We start from the raw sequence: 8,575 nt of genomic DNA, 5'->3' as shown, positions 1-8,575 counted from the left end.
GCCCATTTGTGTCCTACTTAGGAGAGCCTTTAAGGCCTTCCAGATACAAGTCCCATTGTCTATTTCTTTCTTTCTTTCTCTTTTTTTTAAATATCCCAGAAATTTATTTAATGTTTGCTTGATACATTTTATATAGAAAGGTTAGGACTATTTGCTTTGGGTGCCCCTGGTAAATCTCATGGAGGCACTGAACTACAAAGGGTTGCCAATCTGGAGACATCAGAAATGGAAATCACATGCCCCATTTTATGGCTGTTCTTAAAGATTTGTCTCTAGTGAAATTAGGCCACTCCCTTAAAAAATGCTCAAGATGTTAGAGCTACTGTGTGAAAACAGTTGACATTTAGGAGGGCATTTCACATTTTGGTCTGTCGGAACATTTAAATACTTCGAAATAAAAAATACTCAAATTTGAAGCTTTCAATACTGGAAAACTTTCAAGTCTAGGGTTAACAGCCAGGAAGGCTGCTTTGTGTTTCTTAAACTGGACTCTGTTGCCCACAAAGTTAATCTTTGGCTTTGGCTTCCATTTCTTCCGCATTATAATCTCCATCCAACTTCTGCATTTTCTCTCTCAAGCCTCTCCAGCTGCCTTGCAAGTTCAATCTCATCTGTATCTGTGACCACTTTGGGCTCCATTTGAACACTGAAGACGCCCCTCTTTTCCTCAGTCTTTTCTTTTATGACAGCCATAGCTTGGTTGAGGACAGAGAGGCCTTCTGTTCTCTCCAGGGTGGTTGTGGTCATTACATACCGAGGAGGAGCTATTAGGTTAATCTTGATGGCATGGTTTCTGTAGAACAATTCAAACCTGCTCTCGGGGCTGCTTTTACGGCATTGATGCCTTCATAACCATAACAAGCCACTTCACTGTCTGCTCGAATTTTGACAGCTTGTGGGGTTAAACACCTATTAATATTGTTAATGAGTACTTCCCGTTCATCTTCATTCAAATCTAAGCTATCCAAAATAGATGGGTCTGAGACTGCGTGCTTAAATGCATCATAGGCACCGTGTCCGGGTCTCTTGTACTTGTCATCGAAAACCCAAGCAGTCCTCTGGAACAGGCTTTCCAGCTGTTCGTCCTTGGTGTATTCTAAGACCTCAGCAACATGATGAAGAATGCTGTAAACAGTTGTGGATTTGGTAAATTTATCTTCACATTTGATCATTTTATTGCTTCCTCGGAGAAACTCTTCTTTTTGAAAAGTCAATACATCCTTTTTCTTTGTCCACTCTAATGACAGCCACACATTCATTCCTGCCAATTCGGATGAGTTTGTTTATAGAATGGATACGCCTTCTGGACAACTCAGAATCATGCTTTCGATGTTGTTGTATTCCAGCAAGCTGACATAAGCTCCCATTTCAGCAATGGACCTTACCTTCACCATTGCTACATCTTCCACCTCAGGAAATTTGTGCTGATAAAATCTACAAATTAGACCCGGCATTGTGAGGTATGTGTGTGAATTCCCCCCTGGTGTCCCGCACCATGCTCTTCAATCAGAGAGATCGGACTTGATCCGCCCACAGCAGCCGTCGACTCTCCTCAGCATCCCATTGCCTATTTCTTTCCTGCCCAAAGTGGCCTTTGCGCAGGGCCCTGGGGGAGTGGGCCGAGAGCTGTACTTCGTCCCTGCTGGACAGCTGGACTATCCACCTAAATTGCAAGGACTAAGTTCTACCAACTAATCTGCTTCCTGTGTCCACAGCTAATGCACACCCTCTTCCTCAGCAAAAAGAAAGCCTTTGTTATATATCAATATAGGAAGGAGTATCTGATAAGCCAGAGGCCAGTATACAGCCAGCTAGCACCAAGCAGCCACTGGGGAGACCTCGTGAGTGAGGACAAAAATGTGGTTTTGCTCTCATCACGACCAGATGACCCCAGCTGTGACAAGATCATACATAGTCCTAAAAGTGGCTACTCTTGCTGTTGCTACAGTTCCCTTGGGCAGTCCTTTGTCTAGAGCTGCTGCACGCAACAGAATCTGTTACAGATATTTCTTTCTTCTTTCCTGGCTCCTCACATCAAGGGTGCTGAGAGCTTTCTGTACTTGCTGGTCCCAAAGTGTCTGCAAATCCCTGGTTCTTTTCATCATGGCCTATGTAACTAGTTCCTTTATTTAAAAGTCTTAAAAATGTCCATCTGGGAGTATGGTTGGTTTCCTGCTTCTGGCTGGTCCTTACATCCTCATGAAATTACAGAACCATGGGGACAAAGAGAACATCTTATAAGCTTGGGGGTAGAGGTGGGTGGTTGGGAGAAGATGTTGGCAGAGAATGATTGTGGATTTTTCAGTAGCAGCTGAGAAAGTTAAAAATCAGTGGAGCAATGTCTTATAAATTCTGAAAGAATTATTTTTGACTTAGAATTTTATTCCCAGTCAGCACCTCAATTAAATAAGAAACAGACTGAAGTTATTTTCAGAACTTCAGGGTCTCTAGGAATTGACCTCCTTTCTTAGGAAGATACTGGAGGAAGTGCTCCATCACAATGAGAGTAAACAAATGAAAAGGAAGATGGGGGCCTGGGAAACAGGAGATCCCGTGGGAGACAGGGATGAAGGGAATCCTCCAGGTGAGGGCCAGGGGAGAGCCCAGGACGGCAGGTGTGTGGCAGACACAGGAAGCAACTGAACCAGTGAAAACAAGTCAGGGCTCCAAAAGAAGCATTAATAGAATATTAAGAGGAGATATAGACAATGCAGAAAAATTTGAAAATGTATTAGTGATAAATATATAGAAAACAAAGCAAAACCCAGCATACTTCTGGCATCAACTGTGGATAATGTAAACACTGACTATTGATCTCACTAAAATTAATATACAAGCATGTCAAAAGTACAAGGCAATAGGAAGTGTGTGATTGTGTATGTGTGCGTGGGTGAGTGTGTGCGTGGTGTGTGTGTGGTAGTAGTGGTGGTGGTGATGGTGGAAGTGGGGGAGAGATGAAGAGCCATCTAGGCCAAGGCACCAGCCAGCTGATAAACAACATCTGAAGCTGACAAAGCAAGAACAATTACTATAAGCATGGTACTGAATATATGGAAGTAGATGCTTAAAGAATCAGCTGAAAGATTTGAGAGTGGTTGTCTTTGACTAGCAGGAGATGGAAGGGAGCTATGAATTGCTATTTTTGTTTTTGTTTTGTGATCTATTTTCCTTTTTATAACAAACCTTATAAACTCTAAGTTATGTGCAAGTTTAATTTTAAATTACCTATTATAAAAAACCCAAACTAAAACCTGAATATGGGGAAAAAAGATGTGAGAAGGTAGGGATTTATGTGATTTTTTTTCTTTCCTCTAATTTGCCTTATTAATAAATAATCTTTCACAGTTCCAAAACAAAAACCCATACCATTAACATGTAGATCTGAAACAAAACAGCTGGGCAGAAAACATTGCTCCCCTGCTACCCTGGGCTGGTTCAGGAGATCTTGCCAGATGGCATACTTAGTACCCAGATAGCTTTGATCTCTGAACTGCAAATGAACATCCCATTTCCTTCCTGAACATGGTCAGAGCTCTCTGTGTTCCAGTCACACCCTACTCCTCGACCTCCCTAACCCTTGAAAGTTGTAGTGGGTTGAATTATGTTCCTCAAAAAGATATGTCCAACTCTTAACTCCAGGTACTTGCAAATGTGACTTTATTGGAACTAGGAACTTTGCAGATATTATTGATATTATGTTCAGGAGCTCAAAATGATTTTAGAGTGGGTCCTGGGTCCAATGACTAGTGTCCGTATAAGAGAAAGAGAGGGAAATTTGACACAGAAACACAGAACAGACACAGGGAAGAAGGCCATGTGAAGATGGACGCAGAGATGAGAGTGATGGAGCCACAAGCCCAGGAACACCAGGAGCCACCAGAAGCTGAAAGAGGCAGGAAGGATCCTCCCATAGAATTTGTAGAGGGAGCATGGCTCTGCCAGCACCTTGATTTCAGACTTCTGGGCCTCAGATCTGTGAGAGAACCAATTTGTGGTCATTTGTTATGGCAGCCCCCGAGGAAACAATACAACACATGGATGCAGATGGAGGAGAAGCAAGCCTTCGAGCCTGTGGTGTGAGTTTGTCAGGTTCTCTTCTCATCAAACAAACATTTGCTGAGCTCCTGCCATTTGCCAGGCTGTGGGCTGGGCCTCGTGGCTGGAGATGAGAATTTGGAGGCTGAGGCATCTTGACCAAGGTGCTGTGGGCCATGTCACAGTGTTTGGGCTTCATCTCCTGAACCAGAATAGACCACTGAAGGATTGTTAAGATGAGTTTGGTGCTTTGGAAAAAGAAGTTGGAGCAGAGGGTATTACGGAGAAGGGATTTTAGTGGGGACTTGGGAAATGTCAGTTAGGACTGGGATTTTCAAACAGGGAGCGTGGGGCCCTTCACTGAGGAGACTTGGGCAGGAGAAGCCTGTGCTGTCTGAAACAGAACATTCAACAGGCCTATTGTTTTCATATTATAGATGACAAGAAATCTCAGCATGAGAAAATCTTGGAATTTCTGCATAAAGAAATTCTGCATAAGAGAGCATGACAAAACGTTGTAGGGTGATGGATTCTAAAAGATTAATCATAGTACACCCCATATTTTCTGAGTATGTACTATGCCACATGCTTTCTACTTATTTCACTTAATTCTCTAACAGTGCTATGAGGAGAGTACTGCTACTAATTACCTCTATTTTAGTCATGAATAGTTGAGGCTTAGATTTGGGTCAGGTCACGCAATTAGGTGGAGCTGGGACTCTAACTCAAGTGACTGTGCTCCTTAACCATTCCCCAACATTTCACTCCCTTAAAAAAATTAATTAAAAATTTATTTTTAAAAATTTTATTGAAGTATAATTGATTTACAATGTGTTAATTTCTACTGTACAGCAAAGTGGCTCAGTTATATATATTCTTTTTCATATACTTTTACATTATGGTTTATCACAGGCTATTGAATATAGTTCGCTGTGCTATACAACAGGACCTTGTTGTTTATCCATCCTATATATATTAGTTTGCCTCTGCTAATCTCAAACTTCCAATCCTTTCCTTCCCCACCCCTTCCCCCTTGGCAACCACAAGTCTGTTCTCTCTGTCTGTGAGTCTGTTTCTGCTTCGTAGATAAGTTCATTTGTATTGTATTTTATTTTTATTTTATTATTTTTTAACATCTTTATTGGTAGAATTGCTTTACAATGTTGTGTTATTTTCTGCTGTATAACAAAGTGAATCAGCTATACATATACACATATCCCCATATCCCCCTCCCTCTTGTGTCTCCCTCCCTATCCCATCCTCTAGATGGTCGCAAAGCACCAAGCTGATCTCCCCGTGCAATTCAGCTGCTTCCCATGTATGTGATATATGGTATTTGTCTTTCTCTTTCTGACTTACTTTGCTTAGTATGATAATCTCTAGGTCCATCCGTGTTGCTGCAAATGGAATTATTTCATTCTTTTTTATGGCTGAGTAATATTCCGTTATATATATATGTATATAGATATAGATATAGATCTATCTCACATCTTCTTTATCCATTCATCTATTGACAAACATTTAGTTGTTTCCATGACTTGGCTATTGGAAATAGTGCTGCTATGAACATAGGAGTACATGTATCTTTTTGAATTGTAGTTTTGTCTGGGTATATGCCCAGGAGTGGGATTGCTGGATCATATGAAAACTTTATTTTTTAGCTGTTTGAGGAACCTCCATACCATTTTCCATAGTGGCTGCACCAATTTACATCCCCGCCAACAGCATTTCATTCCCTTTGAAAGGTGTAGTTCAGTGGCTAATAGGATGTGCCAGAAATTATAAGGATTTGAATGAAGGCAGTTACAGTCAGTCTGGGTGGGAAGACAGATGTGAGGGCTATTTCAAAAGACTTGGTGACAAATCAAACAGGGAAAGGTGAGGGGAAAATATAACTTGGTACACAAGCAGAGATACTATCCACACTTTTTTCTTTCTACTTTGGAAATATGTGATATTTAGAGTTTTTGTTTCAAATATTAAGAGTTTTGCAGAATCAGCTCAATACAATCTGTCTAAAGCAGTTCACTGTATCTTGTGGTACAACATCTGAGCCATAGAATGGATGTAATTTCATGCAACCCTTATTCATCAGTGAATTCAGTAGCAAAGATGATATAAAATTCAAGTAACCACACACTAGCTTCTCTCCTGGATGGTTAGACTTCTATAGAATGTGTAAATAGATGAACAGATTTTACAAAATACAGTTATGTGTCATCAGTACCCTCAATTGCAAAACAAGCCTGATTATTTTTCCATTTAACTTCATTTTGGGAAATCCCCAGCACATATTTTATGCCATGTTTAATAAGTGCCTGTATTGGTTTGCTAGGGCTGCATAATAAAGTGCCACAGACTAGGTGGCTTAAACAACAGAAATATATTTTCTCAGAGTTCTGAAGGCTGGAAGTCCAAGATCAAGGTAGCAGCAGGTTTGGTTTTCTGCTGAGGCCTCTCCCCCTGGCTTGCAGATGGCTGCCTTCCTGCTGTGCCCTTACTTGGCCTTCTCTGTGCATCTGTGTCCAAATCTCCTCTTCTTATAAGGACACCAGTCATAGTGGATTATGATCCACCCAAAAGACCTCATTAACTTAATCACCCTTTAAAGACCATATCTCCAAATTTAATTATATTCTGAGGTTCTGGGGGTTAGGACTTCAACATATGAATTTAGGGTAGGGGACAATTCTGCCCACAGTATGATCCAAGGTCACAAAGGTCAGAGCCATAGTCACACTGTAGGAAGCCATTTCTTGAGATAATGGGATCCAATTGCTCAGGCCATTTGGACAATCAGAACGGAGCCAAAAGTGACTTCACTGTGGGACACTTAGCGAAGTTACCTCCCTCTTTCTTATTACATGGCCTGTTTCCCAGGGCTAGAGAGAGATTTCAGTCATTCTTTGGCATTATTACTGGCCGTGGGGACCTCTACATCTGATATTTGAAAGGGATGAGAACATGGGTGGGTGGAGGTTGAAAGTATTTGTTTAGATACGAGTACGTGGAGAGGCTGAATGAAATGGTGCTGGAAGTGGCAGAAACGTTGGAGGTCCGTGCTCTGGGGCTTCTAGAACTATGTCCCCTTCTCCCTAGTGCAACTCCCTCTATGAAAGGTCACCGGACATTCATCAATTTGACATCATGGAAAAAAAGCTTCCTTTAATCTTGTTTTTCAGTATATATGATTCAAAGTCCATTTATTAAGGGAAAAGACTGTGGAGGTACACGTATATTTCCTAACAAAACAAGGTGAGGAGGAATTTTTTTTTTTGCTACATATTGTTTGATTAAAACACATATTTCCAACTAATTAGCTCTGTAATAAAACAAAACAGGATAACAGCCTTCTACTATTTAAAAGTCCTTTCCCGTCTCCCCAGCTGAAGTATTCTTCTGCTCCCCTGTCCAATCAATGGCCTTCTTTTTTTTTTTTGCCTCACCTTTGACCTCACACTAGAGTCTCAAATCTGTATCTACCACCTAGAATTTTCCCCTGAGCTTCAGGAGTTGATTGCCAGTTCTCTCTAGGTCTTGCCACTTCACTGCTCTATAGGGCACTTACACTCAATATGTACAAAAGTGAACTTCTTTTTAAAAATTTATTTTATTGAAGTATAGTTGGCTTATACTTTTGTATTAAATTTCTGCTGTACAGCAAAGTGATTCAGTTATACATATATATACATTCTTTTTCATATTATTTTCCATTATGATTTATTACAGGATGTTGAAGATAGTTCCCTGTACTCTACAGTAGGACCTTGTTGTTTATCCATTCTATATATAATAGTTTGCATCTGCTAATTCCAAACTCCCCAAAAAGTGAGCTTACTGGTGTCCCTCAGAAATGCTGCTCATCTTCTCTATGCCCCATCCTGGTTCATGAAACTTACTTAAAGAACTTAGAGTTACACTTGCTTTCTTCTCACCCCTCATCCCCCACATTTAGACCCCCAATCCTACTAACTCTACATCTTAAATACATTTCCTGGTTATGCTTTCCTCCTCCTCCTCTTAAATTTAGATCCCAGCCATCTTTCCCCAAGCCTATTGCATTTGCTTCCCCAGGTGTCTCCCTGTCTCCTGTCTCACCTCTTTCTCCTTTCCTTGGCATCCTAAACCTATAGACTCATTTCAACTTCCTTAGCCTAGCATTGCAGGCTCCCATCCTGGGCCTGGCTACTTATCCAACCTTCTATCCTGAAACACATCTTTTCCTACAACTGTTTACAGACAACTTGTGTTGCTTTAATGTAGCCTGATGTTTCCCGACTTGAGGTCACGAGCTCATGTGCTTAAGCAAGCTCCTACTTCTCTTGCAGGCATTACGCCAGTGGAATGCTTTCTTTGGTCCCCAGAACTTGGACTTGGTGCTCTTTTCTGTGGCTCATGGCATATTGTACCCATCCTTCATTTCACTGAACTACTGAAGTGGACCAGTTTCCTTATCTGTCTTATACATTAGATGTCCAGTTCCTTATAACAAGGGAGAGTTTTATTCACCTCTGTGCCTCTGACATCTAGTCAGTGTGTG

The 8,575-nt window shown here is 41.1% G+C and overlaps 1 pseudogene across 1 annotated transcript; it reads right to left on the bottom strand.

Annotated features, from left to right (window-relative positions):
* Window positions 1-506: 506 nt before the first annotated feature.
* LOC308618909 (eukaryotic translation initiation factor 2 subunit 1-like) lies at window positions 507-1,454 on the bottom strand (annotated as a pseudogene). The gene has a single exon. The product of its transcript is annotated as a eukaryotic translation initiation factor 2 subunit 1-like (transcript).
* Between the last annotated feature and the right edge of the window lie 7,121 nt (window positions 1,455-8,575).

Source organism: Mesoplodon bidens (assembly GCF_964165515.1).
Source record: "Mesoplodon bidens genome assembly, chromosome: 6".
In the NCBI taxonomy this organism is placed as follows: domain Eukaryota; kingdom Metazoa; phylum Chordata; class Mammalia; order Artiodactyla; family Ziphiidae; genus Mesoplodon; species Mesoplodon bidens.
The sequence above is the reverse complement of the archived record's forward strand: the minus strand, read 5'-3'. Positions and strand labels throughout refer to the sequence as shown.